The sequence below is a fragment of the Lepisosteus platostomus genome, chromosome 6, assembly GCF_059453375.1.
Source record: "Lepisosteus platostomus isolate fLepPlt1 chromosome 6, fLepPlt1.hap1, whole genome shotgun sequence".
NCBI lineage: Eukaryota > Metazoa > Chordata > Actinopteri > Semionotiformes > Lepisosteidae > Lepisosteus > Lepisosteus platostomus.
In genome coordinates, this window is record NC_142616.1 from 35,894,937 (window position 1) to 35,915,308 (window position 20,372).

The following is a 20,372-nucleotide window of genomic DNA, read 5'->3' on the forward strand; positions in this document are numbered from 1 at the left end:
AAGGAGGACATGAGCCGAACACAAGCCCTGTTGTATGCCACAGTCCATGGCAGGGAGTTGCAAAAATCCTAAAAACATAAACCAATGTTTTGCTAGTTGTGTGAAGTATTTATCACAGGTCACAGACCAAACTTGGTCCAGTATCCCACTAGAGCTGTAGGGGTAGTTGGGAAAGTCAGTCAGTGGATAAACAGCCTGACTCCACAGTTTACATTATCACAGCTGTTCTCAAAGGCTGGCTCTCAGTTAGCATCTTACTGGCAGATGATCTGAGCAGCCGTGCCCACTCATCGCAGAACTGAAGTACTTTGGCCTGCTGGAGCCATAAACTGTTTAGACAGCCTGAATATAAAGCTATTAAAACAGATCAACTTAATTACTTCATACAAAGTGTGCAGCATATGAGTAATAGGAGTGATTAAGGGGATGCCCTTACATGGAATCAATGAAGACAAAGGGCAGAGTACATAATGGCCACATTAGTGTGATGAAGGCCTAGGTATCCTAGTGAAAAATATTGTGATTTGGACATTTTGGATGTTTAGTACGTATGTTTTACATCTGAACTCCTGTTGAAGGCTAATACACAATATATCATGTATAATTTAAATAGTTTCTGATATGTATGGCAAGGTAGTAATACATTAAGTCTCATCATGAACAATAACCTTAACCTTAAAGTGTAGGACACCCACTCCTCAGCTGGAAAAGCATCCCCATCCTATTAGGCATGAAAAAATGAGGAAGCTGCAAAGTTTTTGTGTAAATATGAGTGAAACACCATTTTCCTGATCACTATTACTGATGTGTCACTGGAATTGGAGAAGACTGGAGGACATTAGTGCCATTTTTTTTAAGAAAAAAAGGTATGTACTACTCACGTAGTAGCTGGATGTTGCTGATGACATTGCTGACTTGACATTCTGTTTCTGGGGACTGGGGAATGCCAATTCCATTGACAAAGGAGTGCCATTTGGTTCTAGTTGTTTTGCTATTCCATTCCACCACGTACAGGTGCAGCTGGGTAAGACACTATGAGAGACCTGAAGGGCCACCCCAAGAGAGCATATGCCATGTTTGGGTTCATGGATGGTTTGCAGGTACTACAACTAATTTAAGAGGGGAGTCACAATTTAGAAGAAAAAAACAAAATTAGCCTTTTCCATCAAACATCCTGTGACAGAAAGTGAAAAGTACAGTTCAAAGGCCTTTTTTTTACCTTATTATTGCCCCATATCTTATAATGAAAGGATCAAGTATTTTGGAAGACAAGCAAGGATGCTTAGTCCAACAGAGACCTCTGATATGTGTGTGAACCAATGCCAGCCACTCTCCCCAAAATGTTTAACTAAAGCATTGCTGCTGGCTCCATGACTTTGAACCCTGCTTTCCTGGGAAAGACAACAGGAATGACATTACATAATTTTATTAATTGCATATTGGACAGCAAGGCCCATTCTGTAAGTGGGAAGAGTGCCATTAAACTGAATAGGAGATTACAGATATTGTCACATTTTTCTTTTTAGTACTAATGCTTTCTTAGGCTGCCTGCATTGCAAAGTCCACAGTGATAGTTCTTCACTAAAATATAATTCTATTCATTAAAATATAATTTAAAACATACTTATTTAGTCTGGCTTTTAATATCTGGTATATACCATCTGAAAGAATATGCTTTCTTTTCATTCTGTTTGTATTGCAAGGCATTTTGTAATCGGAATTTAGAATGGTATTCTATAAAAGAAGCTAGTGTGGAGTGTCAGAATTTTCACTGTTGACACAGATATTAATGTTTTATGTAATACTCCTGAGGCTGTGCAGGCCCATTATGCAGTCTACCATATAATAGTTTATATACAATATACTTCCTCGCATTTCTTTTTTCAGACAACAATCAAGTACTTTTGAAATGATAGACTCTTTGTGTAGTGAGACAAAGGGAGAACCAGCAAAGCAATAATGAAAACATCAGCCCTTCTACTGAACTAGTAAAGTCCCTTTAGCATATATCACTGCAACAGTTTGACAAGGTCAACGTATCTTTATAAAGCTGAGGGTGCAGTACCTCAATATTAAAAGTAATTGGCTGCATTACATAAACAGATGTAGGATGGTGCATAAAGTCTTGCTTAGTGCAGTTGCCTTTACTGTGAGTTCCTCTATCAATAGTTTAGTTTATGATACCCCAAAATTAATTCCTCCACTGTCTAAATATTCAACTTTGGAACCATCTGCTGTTTCCAGTACTGTTTCCAGTTTAGTGGACCTAGTGGACGTAAGAGCTCTAACACAGGTTGTATTCTGTTTAAACTTGCTGTAGACACCTGGTAATCTTGCAATCCTGAAAGGCAAAAGCATTTTGATTGCTTGGTTTTCAATGGAGGGAGTAGTCATGTATATTTCTGTAAACAGTCTGACAGATAATCAATTAATACAAGGTCCTTTAATAATATACAGAAAATCAAACACACTAAAAGACATTTATGTTCTTGGAAAACGTGAATTCTCATTAATTAAATTTGTTTTATTATTATATATAAGAGAGAAGTGAGGACTTTTTAAATCCTTGGACATGCTCTTTCATCCAAGATGTAATGCTGAATTGCAGTGCTTTCATAAGACACTATAGCACCACCTACTGATTTTAATATGTATTCAATTGCACTTCTCAAATGATTTGGACTCCTCAAATGATTTGACTTGGACTTTTTTTCAAAGACACTACTGAATTTGTGCTGTAAAATGGTTTCTACTTAATTTTCGTTTGATAAGGTACTTCATTTTGCTTTAAGACTATTAGCTCAGTCCTGTGTACATATGATTAGTTCATTGTATGTACACAGGATTGAGCTAATATTCCTAAAATAAGGCTTTTAATAAATGGTGTCAGAAAATAAAGAGCTGTGACAAATCACATTCTTCTTTATAGGGCAGCATTTTTTTGTATCTTGTTAATTCCAAAGTGGTGAAGGATGGAAACCTTTTAGGTGTGGTATTTTATGGTAATGGTAGCATTATGTGGGAGAGAAATTGCATCTTACAGTGTTCTTTTAACAGAGAAACATTGCTGGAATCATTACATTGCTGATGGAAAGCCATTTTAACATAATAATCACCTACTATTTCATCTGTGGAAAAAAAACACTCTTCAAACCCCTAGTCTTCTGAGACCAAAGCTACATTATTTATGATCTATAACTTCCACGATGCACAACACTTAATGCCAAGATGCTAGGTTTTAATAAAAGATGCCATAATTTGACGTACACTTTATTATTCAACAACATGCAAATAGTGTAATAAAAACATTAGAGGCACTGAATGCAAAGCTACTATTGTAAAAATGGTTGAGATGTGGTTTTTAATAAGTAATGTCAAGCCCATCTTATGATGCATTGGTTTGTTCAATAATGCATTGGCTGTATAAATTATTCAGTTTTACAAACAGATATTCGCACTTGATAGAGATTGTGACTGATAGCTCCGCTGGATAACTTGTTGGTCTCATGTTTTCTTGTTTGGAATCTAGGTGTTTTTGTGTATTTTCTTTTATTGTGGGGGACTCTTTCTTTTTTTTTCTTACTGTATTTCACATGTTGTAGCTCCTATAAAACCATTTAAAATGATCTCAGAACCAAATGCATTCATGTATTTTTAATGTAAATCATTAGACCCTGATCTCTGCATTAAAGTCGTACCATATCATGTTCATTTATAGCTCATGAGCCTATTTGCTACGCTTTCATTACAAAAATGCTAAATTGCTATAAAATTATACAATTGTAAGTCTGCTTTACATTATATAGCAGATGTTAAAATTTAGCTTCATTAATTAATGGCAATACTTTAAATATATGACACTTTTTACAGAGTATTACATTTTTTCTTTTTGTCTTATATAATGCATCTTTGTGCTGCATACTATTTCTGTATTAACTCAAGCGCCCCCCTGTGGTAACGGAACAGTCCTTGATCAGTCTTTTCTTTCACAATATGTATTAACAGTGGATATCAAGTTCTGTGGAAAGCCCTAGAGATCTACAGAATAGTCAGTCTCCATCTCTTTATAGTTAACCATTTATATATAAACTTGGAGTATTTGGAGTACTTGGAGTTAATTATTTGGTGAAGACCTTCTTCAACCTGCCAAATTGTTTTTTCCTTAACATTCTCCTAAGTTTTGTAAGCATTTAAGTCTTATAGCAGAAATATCTGAATTTCATATTTCTTCAAAAATGAGTGCAGGCCAGGGGCCAAAATCAATCTTCATTCAATAATGTACGCCCCTTTTACATCAAAATGTACTTTCCACCAAAAAAGTGTTCTGATAACATAAAGTAATGTGTTTGTCTCACATGCTGTATCTTCTGTGTGGCAATGTAATTACTGGGGGAAATCCACCCCCACATAAGCTGTGGAGCTGATATTAGATCTGTGTGTGAGCATTAAATATATATTTTATTTGTCTATTACAAATTTTTTTTTGGTCCTTGCCACAGGATCGTGAGAATAATAACAGCTATTTTTTAACTGGTTAATGTGGTGCATATGGTGTATATGTCATTTATAAGAACAGTTTCTGTGTTTGAGTGAAAAGTTGAAAACCAGGAATCGGTACTTTATCTGCAGGGTAATGCAAATACACTGTATTGTGCATCTAACATTGAACCCACCAGTTTTAGTTTGATATTTTCAAGATTTTATTATTATATTAGTGGAGAAAATGAGATTTCTGTTTCTTTTTGGTGACTAAACCTATTAAATGCTAGCAGTAGTGATTGTACAGCCTTAAGCAATATTTAGAGATATTTTGAAATACCAACAAAATACAGATATGAAGATATTAAGCTTGAATATATATACAAATAATCATCTGTTCTTTTATTCAGACCTTATGTCCTGACCATACATGTACACACCCTTACTGTACATTTATATGTGATGTTTTTGTGTGCATGTGAGCTCATGTACATGAGATGGCTTGTACAGAGAGTCTGTGACATCCTGCCTTGAACGACAGCCGACTGTTTCTTGCAGCTGATGCTGAGAGGAAGCTGGAGTACTGACAGATAATCTTGTTTAGAGAACCCTGACAAAGAGCAGGGCAGGGATTGGAAACAGAAGCGGATGTTTGTCTTTCTTACAGATCCCACTGGACACTCCAGAGTAAACACCGGGCAGCATCTTCTCAACACTTTTGACAACCCATCTCGTTCCGACACGTGCAAGGTTAGGTGGGTTCTGGTGCTGGAGTCTGCAAAACCCGGGGTCATGGTGTAGCTCTCCAACCTCTCAGAGGATGTTCCTTCTTCGGGGTCACCTCCTTGTGGTTTTATGGAAAAAAAAATGTGTGTTATATGTTGCATGATTGACTTGTTAACGCTTTATATGCCAATCTTAGTCCAGAGAGCCCAGCAGAAAATTGTGTTTTTGTAGCTAGTTTATACCATAAGACAAATCAAATAATCAATTCTTCAAGTTACCTGAAAAGACTGCCAACTTACTGTGTAGATGTCTTGAAGGATTTGTTACAAGCATTTAGAAGTTATATCCTTTTGTGATTTGGATTGAAGCAGCACAGTAATGCCTTTAATGTTTTCACATCAGCAGTTAATGGATAATGAAAGGTAATCATCAAAAGAAAAGACATTTGTGATATACCGATATTTATTCTAATATACTCAAATACTGTGTTCTAATTTCTCACTAAGCATGTTACAGAAAGAAAAAAAACAATGATTGGGCTTTTAAATCTGTGAAGCATGATATGAAGAAAGACAATCATGAATAATTCATATATTACTCAATGACCATCATTGCAGACACAGATTTCTCTGAGCAGAAACCATTCAGTCACTATGTTTCCAGGAAAACATACTATTCGGCAATGTATGCAGGCTACATTTATATACTGAAATAAAAAGAAACTGTCAAATTACTGTAAATGTTTAAAGCCCCATTTATCTATCCAAGTCAGATGTGTCTATTGAAATTTTAAAATAGGCAATGTGTTACAACCACTTTATACAAGGCAAGTTCTTGTTAATACTTGCTTTCTACAGTAGATGAAACTACAGTACCCTGCATTTATTGTCACATTACTTCTAGATCCTTCTAGAAAAATTACAATCTTTGACCTTATTAGTCTTAACTAAAAGGACATTTTAAACATTTTTTTCCCAATGTGTGTGTTAAAATTTGGCAATTCTAAGAAAACGGAAATAAATATCAGTACTCGAAGCATAGCATGAGACAAGTTTCCTACGTCTCACTAAAAAATTGAAATGTCAGCAGAGATTTAAGTAATAATAATCCCTTACACTTATATAATGGTTTTCTGGACACTCCACTCAAAGTGCTTTACAGGTAATGGGGACTCCCCTCCACCACCACCAATTTGCAGCCCCACCTGGACGATGCGACGGCAGCTGTGACCACACATCAGCTATCAGTGGGGAGGAGGACAGAGTGATGAAACCAGTTAATAGATGGGATTATTAGGAGGCCATGGTTGATAAGGGCCAATTAGAAATTTGGCCAGGACGCCGGGGTTACACCCCTACTCTTTTCAAGAAACACCCTAGGATTTTTAATGACCACATAGAGTCAGGACCTCGGTTTTACGACTCCAGGTACCGACCAGTCGCACACCTGCTTAGCTTCAAAGGGTTGCCAATTGTGATTGCAGGGTGATATGGCTGCTGGCAAGTGACATTGTATGTATTACGTGTTTCCAAGCTGTTTGAAAAAAACAAACAAAAGGAAATTAAAATGCCTTTAATGCATCTAAGAATATATATATATAAATAAGAATAAGATGTACTGAAAAAGGTGGGGGCCATCCTGCTTATCTTGGTCATTTTGTAGTTTAGTGTTTAAAGGAATCTAAAATGTTGCCCACTCATTTCTAAGAACAGCCCAGAGTTTAGGCGATATTGTCCTAAATGGCAAGCCTGTTCCAGATACTTATAATTCTCTTTTAGTTTCCGATTTTGATCCATGCTCTTGCTTTAATAGAGTGTGAAGGTGTCATATGGATTAAACTTGTCTATATCCTCTAAGGATATATAACTGTAAGGATATATTGACATAACTGGTAAAGGTCTTCTCTCAATCTCCTTTGTTCTAGACTGAAAAGATTTAGGTCCCTTAACCTACGGTCTACGATTAAATAGTTGAATTGTTATAGATGTGTGTATTTGTATGTACCATAACTATCATTTTGATGTATTGTTATATATTATACATTCTCAATATTTACCAAAGGGCATCACTCTTTTGAATAGTACATGTGATATTTATCATACTCATATAAAAACAGGTTAATGTATCACAAATAAGTGTTCCCTATGATAAATTTAAAACATACATTCACATTTTTCACGTTTGTGGTAAACTTTAAGCTGTTCTGTAGCTGATTGATAGGTTGAGTGCATTAAATGTTGTAATTGCCTGATATCTTCTGATTTGTAAGAAGTAATATTTTGGAAGAGGAAACCTTGCTTCAGTGCAATTTAAAGTAAAATTTGTTTATATTTCTTATTACTACTTTATTTCACCAAGTGCCCATAGTAATGTATTTAACAATACTGTCCTTGTGGAAAGACCTGGGGTCATTATTATATGATTTGTTCTCTTATTTAGAGTGCACAGCACACATCCAAGTGTGGGTGTCCTTAGAAAGTGGAAACAATCAAATTTAAGAAGTGCCACTTTACTTTCTTAATCACCAGTGGCCTGTCCTCAACTTGGCAGAGCAACTGAGGGTTTCTCTTCACTTATCTGCCACATGATGAAGCATTTAAGATTGACACAAAGGGTGCTGAGAGGCCAGGATATCTGGGTCCAGTAACAATTTGACATGGAGCTGAGACAGCAGGGGAAAATATATTTAGATATCTATACATTCTCCCTTGCTGTTATAGTGCATCATATCAGATTATGACCATGTTAATGTTTTCATCTTTTGTGAATTGAATCAAGGTGTGATCTACATAATAGCTTTAACTTGTCCATAACAAATATCCTTTCTTCTTGATCTCCCTTTAGAGTTTTGCTTCCTTTTACTCACAGTTTGAACATTCTGATCCAACTCAAGTTTTTTTTTGTAAGAATCAATCTAACAGTTTTTGCTGTAGTAATTAAAATTCAACCAAAAATATTTTACATTTGCGAAGGGGAGTGCATTTTTGTTTTTAAAACAAACAGCAGCAGTTCTTAACCAGAACAAATGTAAGTCCGAGCAGCATTAACTCATACAAGTGGTAGATATAAACTGAAGTTCGAGAAGGATAACAACAAGTCAGTCTCACACTGCTGCACCTAATCACCATAATTAAGGAACTAACTTCACATACTGAATTCAAACCCTCCCTTCGCATTTGTCTCAAGCATCCCTCCTCTGCCCCATCTCCATCTTCAGCAACCCCTTGGTTCACTCAATCTGAGTGGGGTTCAAACCCATGTGTCCTTTGTCCAGGAGGCTACCCAGTAACCAAGCATTTCAAGCCAAACCTTTCTCACCAAGTATTCCAAGCATTCACAAAGCATTCAATCCTTGGATGTTGTTGTCCCAAGTGAACTTATTTTGTTGCTGTTCAACAGATAAAAGAATCAGCACAAACATATTGAGCAAGATTATTTTATTTTTAAGCAAAACCTGCCCCAGGATAATCAAGAAACAGCATCCATTTCATGATCCAAATGTAATTTCAGTTGCTGTCTATAATTTAAGATTTAAATATGATCATTTAAATGAAAAAAATATTGTTATTCGAAAATAATTTATTTTGTTTTGTCCAATTTTAAAAGACCTTGATGCAGGAAGCTAAATGTAGAAGTAAATCTGTTGTTTTGTGGATTTTTTGTTAACAGCTGAGATTGAGAAAAAATAGAAATGGAGTTCATTATTTTATTTAAAAATATGAATAAAATGATTACATGCAAGTAATAGGAAAGTCAAGTCTTACATAAACACTGTCTCAACAATATAAGCCTGAGTCACTGTATTAGTACACTTGGTATTATTTGTCTTTTGGTCTATTTATTAAGTTACTGTTCCACAACTTTGGTCAAAATTAATATTACTTCAATTAATAATATAAAAGTTTCTCATCCTTTAATAATGAATGTTTATTTAGAAGAAACAGAAAATATTGAAATTGTAACATTTTGAATGGTTGGAATGTTAATTGTTTTTTAGCATTTTCTCATGTGGAATTTTGTTGTTTCAAAATATATCCTTCAAGATACAGTACGTATATCATCATTAAACACTTTAGCTCCTGGAAAAATCAGTCATACTTCTGAAACCAGTCAACATATGAAATAGTTTGTTTTACTTTTCCTCAAAGTTGCGTGAAATGTTGTGTTATGGGTGAACCCGAAAGTACTTTCTAAAATTGACCCTTTTATGAGAAAAAGAGCATACACCCATTTATGAAAATGTTATTCAAAGGTATTTTTAAAGGTTGCTCCATGTTTATGTCCCCTGACAGTTCATGCACAGAAGTGATAATGGACCTTAATGACCTTTAACCTGCCATTACCAAATAAAGCTGAATTCCAGTTGCAAAAAAATGATGTTTTCCTCCCCAGGGGAAAGGCCTGCTCTTTGTTCAGTCCTGGCGTGGTGCTGGCAGGCAGGCCAGGCTGGAGATAAGACTATAGAGAGAATGACTTCTTTTCCTGGGTTGAAGCACCAAGAGGAATAAACTGTCAGTGTGTGCTGCAGGCTTCACTTTGAGGCCAACTGTGGGCCCTTGTGACAACAAGCCCCAACTACAAGTTTCAGTGAGGAAATCCCAGCATGGGCTGTGCTGGTTTAAATCATTTTGACACCAATGCTGAGTTATCTCATTGAGTTATGGGGCTGTCTGCAGTAGTGGTTTATCAAATGCTCTGTCTGTCTTCTCTGAAGACATTTAGGAGGTTGGCACTTTATTTTCATTCTTGCTTCTGTCCCAGATACAGCTGCCACAGCAGATTCTGGGCAGAGAGGAGTAACCATATTTAGAAGATGTCCATAAAACTGAGGGAGTCCCCCTTTTGAAAACAAAATGTCAAAATTGTGAACAAGCCTCAAAGTGGGGAAGCATACTCTCTGCAAATACTATCTGCTTTTGTATGTATCACGTCAGATATAAAGTGTATATGTGTATGTATTATTTTTATTGCATTAGGATATGTCTTGATTTTAAGACAGTATGTTTGTCTGTCCCAGTTTTAATATAAGGCATCAGTGGTAGTGTAGCGATTAGGGCTCTTGACTCATGATCGGAGTGCTCCCAACAAATCCAGCTGTTAACCTGCATGTCAAAATGTGCTAGCAAAAAAGGTTATCATAAGCATACGCATAAAATCTAACTTTAAATGACTAATTTCAGCATCTCTTTTACATTAGATCATTGAAACAGAATTACTATGGTGCTCTCTTGGAGTTCACAAAAACCCACAGAAAGTCAACAAGAGGTGATAGTTTTTGGAGGACATTGTAAACACTTGATTAAAATGTACATTTAACACATGGGGTATTTTATTCTCCGGCAAGTATTACTATATACAGTATATAACCTCAGGGTTTCCTCCATATCATAAGTGACACATAGGTGGTGTTTTGTTGATATTGTCTCTTTAGTAATGATTTAAGTGTTTCCTTTCACTTAATCTAGCTTGTAGTTGGTTAGTCTAGTAGTCTAATCACTTGGAATTCCAACCCTACTTTTCTAAACCTACGCCAATACTTATCTTATTGATTAATGATGGTGGCTTGGGGGATAGTAAGAACACCACGGAATCTGCAATGTGTTTCCCACAGAATGCCCATCTTTGTCAGTATTTGTTTCTCTGCTGTACACCTGATTTCAGAAGAATGAATCTTGCTAACCCTGCGGCTTCCATCTTTTCTTTCTCATATAACTTAACACATACAAATTCTCTTCGTCTGCTTTCAAAGTTCATGCATTTGCATCTTATACAGAATTTTCAGTGCCTTTAGACAGTTACGTATGCTTTAACTATAAGCTGTATGGTTATGGTTAGATCATAAATAGAGAAACGCAACTGGTTGAACCTAGATTTTGACAGAAATCTTAATTTACGATCTCAACACCTACATAACCATCAGTTTTTTGTGTTCTCTTAATAACCTGTTCAAGGTTCATATACGGTATACCCAAATGCCATGACAAAACAATGTATTGCATATTCTTTCGCTTAGAAGAAAGCTCAAGTGCTTTTGTCCATTTTATAAAGACTGCTTACTTTATCAATGTGAAAACAAGAACTTCAATTGAATCACCAGGAAATTGATTGAATCCACTGATGGCAAGCATTAAAAAAGTCATACAAAATGTTTGTTATCTATTCGACACATACTTACCCAATGGCTCCAGAGTATTTTTACAGTGGTTGCATGTTGAAGATATTTCAAAATAATATTTATTTTGCTTTTCCCAATATTCAGACTTTTTTATGGTTTTCAACCCTCGTCTTTATGCCCACTTTACAATGGCTCCAATTAGTACAGTGCAAACACTTAGTGTTTATTTTAACTGCCAGTTACATCATAAGATTTGTGTTAGATGATGGCAGTTGAATTATTACAGCTGCAGTCTGCTTTACTGCATCTCCAAAACACTGAGAAGAAAATCACAGCGTCAGCAACACCACTACACAAGCATGTCTAAACACTCTGGATGCAATATTGCTAGTTGACATTAGAATCAAATGTGGTATGGATAGTGAAAAAGATTAAAATTTAGTGCACTACACATACACTGTACAGTTGTTGGTCTAGGAGAGTGGTTTGCTGTTGGTATTTTGTGAATATTAATAATGGTTGTTTTCCAGACATGCATGACAATGATGCATCTGGAATTTTGTTTGCCTGTTTATTAAGGTAGCATGTTAGATGGGTTTACATTACAATGTGTGGGTGGGCAGTATCTTCTGGTATGTATGAAAATATCTGTAAAAGGGAGTTCACAGCAGCTCAGCAGAGGTAAAGACTGCCAGCCATGTCAAACTCCCACATGAGAAAATGGTCTTTTCTCTGTCCGAGGACCTCGGATTGTTGTTTATGAATCTATGTCCTCCTCTCAGTTGTGTAATAACTCTGTGAATGTCTATTTGGTCACAGAGAATGTGTTTGTGGTCACTTCAGGTCAAATGAATGACTGGGAATGAGGGCAGAATGTAGATATGCATGTTAAAGCACAAAAACCTCAGGAAAAACAGAATGCTTTCTGTGGTCTCGAGCTTGCTGAATATTTGCTATTCTTGGGGAGAGCTTCTTTCTTTTGACCAAGGAGGGAAAGCAGTTTGTCGTGATTGTTGTGTATTGCAGCATCATGCAGGGAAGGTGTCTTTTTCAGGTCAAGTAAGACTTTAACAAGCAGCCTCTGTATCTGAGAAATGGTGAATGCAGCAGAAACTAGCCGATACAGCCTTTATCTGCATTGTATTACTTGATATCTAAAAATATAAAAAATATGATAATAACTTAAGCAAAAGAAAGAAAAGAAGTGTATGGTAATTGCCAAGACTGTCTGTGAATTTACCATTCATTTCATGTGTACATGAGTAATACAATAGAGTAGGTGTACTCTATTGTAGAGTAGTAGTAGACTAGTTTATTACCGTATGTACACGTACATTGGAATTCCTAATCGTGCTGATCTCTCGGGACATACACAGTACAACAGACAACACCACACAATGTACAACAGACAACAGGAACAATAAATATATTGTGGAAAAAATAAATAAATATGTAGTGAGACCAAAAAAAAAAGTAGACCATGTAAAAAGTGTGTAGTGCAGATGTGTATTAAGGCACTGCAGTTTGCTGTTGAGAATGTGAACTGCAGTGGGATAGAAGCTGTTCTTGAGTCCAGTGGTCCTTGCTTTAACAGTGCGGTACTGCCTGCCAGAGGGTAGGTTTGTGGCCAGTATTTCTGTGATTCTGAATGTTGGATTGGGCTTTATTGCGACAGCGGATGGTGTGGATCTCACTAATTGATGGTTAATCATATGCAATTATCCTTTGTGCCGTATTGTATTATGAATTTGTGAATACTTGTACAGCTGTCAGTGAGCTCAATCTTGAAAAGCTTCTGAAATAACATTTATCAGGCTAGCGTTGAGTATCCGATTTGAAAAAGTATTTGAAATAGTGCATAGTATTTTAATTAGAGTTCCAAATTAAAATTAAATGCTGTCTCCTTATCTGAAATTAGCATAATGTTTAAGCGCTGACAAGATCAAATACAGTTTTCCTGATTTCATGTTACATGCAACACACACAAATACTGTATATGTTAAGCTCTGCTGTTTCTTTGATGTTTATCTAAAAACACATTGCTTTTTTCTGGTATTGTATGTTTTTCTTTTTTTATTATAAATCATTATATTAATATATTAATGTGCACATTTAGGATTTCATTGTGAGTTTCTTATTGGTATTATGGGATAACACCCATATATTCAACTATTAACAGATTATTATAAGCAGTTATTTTTTTGATATAATACTGTACTGCATTATGTTGCCCATTAAAACAGTATTTTACTAATAAAGGGTCATTTCATTTCCCTCCAAACATATAAGCCTTCAGCATTGGTCCATCTATATTCCCATTTTTCCTTAATTCTCATTGCATTAAATTTCTACATTTCATTAAAGAAAATCTCCTGGTGACCATTGAACCTAAAATAATCTGAAATGATCTGCCTGTTATCCTATATAGATGAATTACTGTTGCAAAATAGAGAAATACTATTTTCTTTGACTATTTTAGACTGTTGCACAGAACCCCCACATCAACATGCTCACCCCTGTTGGTATAAGGTCTACCCAATATAAACTCTGATCTGCAACCCATTTGGCACTTGGCTTAATTTGGCTATGAATCTTTATTCTGTTCTCGTCATCGATGGCAAATAGCATGAGGGCTAAGGTTCATGTGAAGCTGTACCTGTGCTTTGTCTTCATCTGTCACCCTTCCTGACAGTCAGATCCATCTTCAATTGGGGAGGAAAAAGGAAAACAATAATTAAACCTCTCCGTGGACTGAACCCAATACAGCCGCCGCACGCATCATGGGTTGACACTTTTATTGCTGTCTCAGAGATGCAATATCCTGGCTGGCTGGCCAACCCGCAGTTTTGGAGCAGAGCACTGTAAGAGACAGAGTGCATCCCTAATCCCCAGCTCAAGAAACCAGCACTCCACAGCACAGCAGCGTCCATACACTACAGAACACAGAACATACAAAGAGTTTTACGAATAGACTATGCACAGGTGTCCTGACTGAAAATAATTAAGGCAAATAAGGCAACTGCTGGAAATGTTGGTATTGGATTTAAGTTTGCAAGGATATCAAGTGTAGATATTTTCACTGAAGAGAGCATTTTGTAATAGGATAGGCAAAAAGTCAACAATGATGATTAGTAAAAATTCTACAGATCTGGAATAATGACATTATTTTCATAAACATTTGTGGTTATATCAAAATGTCTTATACTAAGAAATCCTTGCTCACTTATGGGGTTGTTCTGACTCCAAGGATTATCCTTACAAGACGAATAGCACATAATAATTGTATTCATGTTACAATTTTAGTTATGAATGCTTTCAAAGATTTGGTGAAGCTTTTCCTTCTGGGTGCTTTCTCTCAGTCATCATTTTTGATGGAGTATATTGTAGTTTAGAGTGGTTTGCCATTAACAGGTACTGGCAAACCATTTTGTGTGAGGGTCAAATGAATTCTAACACCAATTCAGACATATCAGACAAGGTTTTGATGAATGACGTATTGATAAATTGTTTTCTAGTTCTGAGGTTTGTGCAGCTCTCTTCCAAATAAAGAGAGTTTTATGCCATAAATCACATGAAAGCAGGGAATGTGTTTCAAAGAAAAAGCAAGTTACCTTTCTTATTTTGCTTTTCCTAGTGCCTGACTTAAATCTTTTTAATATCTATGAGTGATAGATATTAAAGTATAAATAATAAAACATAAGAATGTTCTTCAAAGGTAGGACTGCAAAGGAGATTAAGAAAGCATCACCACAAAGCAATTTGTTGGCATTAAGCTCTAAAGGTCATAAAAGTAATTCTGCAACTTTGTAGCAGTCTACAGGATTGTAGAAATATGTATTAACACTGTGTCATAAAATAGTTAATTCAATATTAATACTTACAACAATATTGTACAAAGAGGATTTCATAAACAGAAAAGATTGGCAGATAAGTATAAATGGAAAATAAATTATTGTTATTATATATAATTATAAATTAATACAGTTTTGGGGAATGATATATCATATACATATAATAAAATGGTTACATTATTTTTACTTGTAATAGCAAATGTATTTTAAATGTTTAAATGTTGATCTATCATGGTTAATCCATATTTTTCCATCCATCTTAGTCTCTCTTAAGTTTGTGGGTTCAGGACTGTTTAAGACATCTAGAAAACATTTCTGAAGGTAAATTGTGTTTCTTGCTCTTACTTTATACAATTTGTTACAGAAAACATTTCAAATACTATCCTTTTATTGATATAGTAAGTAAACTCCTAACTGTATTTTATTTTTTTTCTAATTTCATTCTGTAGATTGACATGTATCCTTTCATTAATCTTGGAATGAAATGGAATGAATGAATAAGGAATGAATAGGTCATAACTAGAGACACTATTAATAACTGTTTTGGTGATTGCTATAAGAACTTCTCTTCCATGATAGAAATTCATTATTTGTCCTTTGAGTTATTTAAGCTCATAGCAGAAGATTAATGGTAAATCTTGGAAAAATGTAGTTTTAAAAAACTACTTTAGGAACTTCACTCAGACAGCTGTTGTTGGTTTTACTGGGTAATGTCATACAGTACATGACATATCATTAGGACTTTTTTTCTATAAGATGTGTAGAAAAAGCACGGAAGAAAATCACAAAATCAAAGTTCCTTGTCATTTCTGTACATCATGCTCTGTGTATCTGTTGATCATGGAACAGACACAAAATATTACTTAATACTCTAGCAAGGCAAATATTTTATTTTGTTTTGTACACTTCAAGAAGTCTTACCTCTCTGCAGCACTTTCTCAAATTATAACTAAAGGGTGCAGATCTGCAGTTTGAAACATTATGCATAAAATAAAAGGTTAATTCAAATTCTTAACCAATTTTAAAAACAAGATTTTAAGATGATTTAACAGATCGCCCCCATCAATTATTTTATATGATATTGAATGTCAAACATTTTGCATCCATTAAGAAACATATTTTTAAATGTTAGCATTAGATTGTGCCACACATCTTTTCTTACTACAAAATCCTCCAAGCAACATCTCTGAAAAGCTGCAAGAAAGTAACTCATCGCATGAAGAAAAGGCCTCTAGTACCACTATTGTGATTGTACATTAAATGTAGGATTTAAGTCATAAGAAGATAAGAAAGATTACAATCACAAGAAAGCCTTTGTCCCACTTATCTTAATAAATGCTGGTATCTAATGTACAGATGATTTAATTCCGTCATTTCTTGGAGGAATTCAGGGTATTGGCTTCACTATCACGGCTATCTAACCCTTTCTGGAAGGGAGTATCTGCTGGTTTCAGTTGTAAGTCTTACTTTCTTACATCATACATTTGAACACGAAGCTGGTATTGGACTATTCTTATTTTTATACATTTTAATACATATTTTTTATCTGGTTTTAAGTCTTTGTCAGTGTCAAGCTCCATTAGGTAATAGTAGGAGAAGATACTATGGATGTCAAAGTATTGTTTTGCTTTAGTCCCTGATGCCCTAAACAGAAGAATGTATCAGAAGACATAAGCATACCAACTGCTTATTTCATTTTTTTACCACTGAATGTACTTTTATGTAGTTGCTAATGTTTAATAGATAATTACTACCATATAAACTATATGACATCAGGTAGCTAAACCGGTGGTCACCATCAAACATTAAAATTACTGTCTAATATCTTTCATATAAACTATAAAAATAAAAAATATATACATTGAATATGACTGAACAGGCTTAATTGAATGCAGCTGATTCACACTGGAGTAATCACCTAATGTTCAAATTTTATTTAAGGCCTCTGATTAACCATATTAATCCTGACTTTTTATATACATGAAAAAAAACTATTGTGAAATACCTGTGTTGGTATATACAACAGGGCACTATTATATCTGGACAACAGATTCAATTGTGGACATAAGTGCCACTAACCATGACCGAAGAGGTTTGCCTTGTGTCTTCTGAAGAGAAAATAATTTTGATGCCTGACAGGCATTGTCATGTGATGATGGTAATTCGATGCATTTGAGACTCATCTGTAAGACTGCTACAAAATGATGAAAAAGAAGTCATTCAATTCAGATGCCATTTACCATTGCATACACTATTTAACAGAAAACAGCTCTTTTATCTAAGGCATTATTCCTTGGACTGTTCCACTTGCATCTGAAGGGTGAATATCAGTGGAGGTTATGGTGGTGTCAAATTATTTTCTGTTGTGTTCATTTTATGATCAGTAGTGTAATCTTTTGTCTAGTCTTCAGAGTGACACGTAGGAGTATTGAGATTGAATGGTTCCATAACTTTGCTGATTTACAAGTACTCTTCTCATCCCCCCAACATTAACAAGCAATGCTAGAACTGTCAACATCTCCAAATTTCATCTGTAGCTACTTTGCTTTGGTGACGCCTTTTCATTTTGTCTATTCATTCTCGCTTAGATTGGGCAGAGTTAAGGTCCTTAATTAAGTCCGTAAATGTAGATCGCCAGGGTGCTTGCTGTCTCTTGCCGGGGTGAGCTACAGAAAAGAGCAGCTTGAAGGGGGTAATCTATCTCCATCACTTTAATGATTATCCCCATTAATCCACCGTAAACTAATAAAGTAAGCAGTTTTTTCCCTTCATGTTTTTTTGAACTTCATTAAGTCTTTAGTACATTAATATGTCTTACTTAACGTCCTTAAAGCATTTGGTGGCGCAGGATCACCTGATATACAATTCCCCAAAGAGCTGACTGAAGGATTGAGGCCGTATGTCTGTTTCTCTCACTTCTTCATGAGAGTGAGCCTGCCTGTTTGTAAGACGTGCACAGAGAGAGAGGGAGAGCAGTGGAAAGAACGAGCCTTGAAATTGAATTTGCGAAGCCAGACCTCAGATGGGCCCCCACAGTCAAGGCTTTAATTTGGCTGATCAAGTTATAAACGCAACCAGGCCAGGTAATCAATCTTAGACCTGTCAAGCAGACAGGCAGTTGTCCTAAGCAAGCAAGACTTCCCATAGTGAGACCATTTTAATTTCTTTCAAATTGACTGCTTTTGTGTTTTGGTGATGTCTTATAAAGTTGTGTTAAATTTATAAAGTAAAAGAAACCTCCCATTGGGGTATTGGAAGACATTACTGTGTCACCGTACAGTATATCGTGTTGCCACTTGACTTGTGAATAAAGTTTATTGAAAGGAGAGGGCCTTCTGCACAGTGTTAGGACCTGACAGTGTTTATAATAGAGAATTAATGAGATGTCATTAAGCGCACGCCTGTAGATTTGAAGGGGAAATCAATCGCTGCCAAAATCAAACAAAAACAGTGAAAGTTGACTTTCATGGCTGCAAAAGGACTAATTTGACCCTGGTTTTTGTTTACAAAAATTCATAATTTTTTTTTTACAGAGTGTATTTGTAATCTCCACCATTGAGTGGTTTTACTAATAAATTAACTAACATATTACCTAATCACCACATTTATCTTATGACATGTCTTTAACTATTGAAACGTGTTTCTTTACTATCACTAAAGAAGCATAAACCTTGAAATCTCAACCTAGAAAACACTTTGAAGTATTTCCACCCTTGCATCAGTCCATGCAGTTTTCTATTTCTCTAGTGTTGGAGAAGGTAGAACTTTTGAGTCTCTCTGTCTCCTTTTGCAAGGAGCTGTATCTTTGTGCTGTTCATTATAGTAAAACCCAATTGAGAGGCATGTGAAAATAACTTTTCAGACTGAAAGGGCAAAGCTTTTTCATCTTCATCTTCACTTTCAACATTCAACATTTTAGATTTTTTTACATGATTTGTGTATTAAGGAGCTGTCATGTTAAGTAATTATTAAAATTATATGCTAAACAGTTATGATGTATACAGGAGCTGGGAGTTAAATACTTTATAGAAGGATAGTACTAGGATGTATGTACTGTAGCAAAAATTCACTCAGTAATTCATGTATGAAAAAGCACATCACTTCGTATTTGTAATATGACTTTTTATGTTCATCTAGGAAAATCTAACAGGATACTCTTGTACTCATAGATAGGTTGTCAATAACCTAATATTAAGCATGGACAAACATGTAAATATGACCAATGTGTTTAACCCACAGAGACCTGTAAATGAAGAAGCTACTCCACTAATAAATGACATCAGGGAACAGACCAGTCAAGTATTTCAAATAGGATTTTGAAGTTGCTCTGAGAATGGAAAAATGACAATTACACATGAGGTCAAAATATGTTATGTGAATATGATGCAGGATATTCTGTAATGAAATACATGTTCAGGTTTGCTAGGTTTTTTTTTATTATTTTGTCTATCTTGTTTTTACATATAAGGGTAAAACTCCAGTTCCAGGAACAGCTGCTCCAGCCCCTGGATGTTGTAAATTCTTTCTCAAGTGTGTTCTTCCAGTTTCCATACCAGTTAGGCTGCGGGAAACAGTTAAAGGCTCATTTACTCTTTCATAGATATTTATGGTTTAAGAGGGACAAGGGTCAGCTTCCAGATCATGACCTTTTGTTACACATGATAAGATATTCTAGGCTTAGATTTTAGGAGATGGTGGGGTTATTCCAAGTTCATGTTGGTTGCTTTCGTAATAATTATTATATATTGTATATCCTGCCATGATAGGTAATAAACTTTCAAGTTTCAGATTGGCTAAAAATGAATCTTTTGTTCTTGGTCCTAAGTACTCTTTTACTCATTCCCTTGGTTTTATACAGAAGCTTTCAGACAAATTCTGTCTTTTTTAACACCTGGAGTTTATTTTGTTACTAATATAAGGCTGTTCATCCATCTGAATAATATTAATATACAGTACTAACATTATTAAGTGTGGCTCAAAGCCCTGGAAGTGTGTCTATATTCAACTACCACAGGTGAATGTTCAGGCAACTCTACAAAACTAGCCACATTTATCATTATTATTGAGATTATTTACCATTCCTAACTGATTTTGTCTGAAAGGCTTTTCTCTAAGAAGAACTCCTCTACATCTGGGATTGCAAATTTCTTCTCATTACAAGCAATCAGTTTCACAAAGGATACTCTTTAAATCCAAATAAA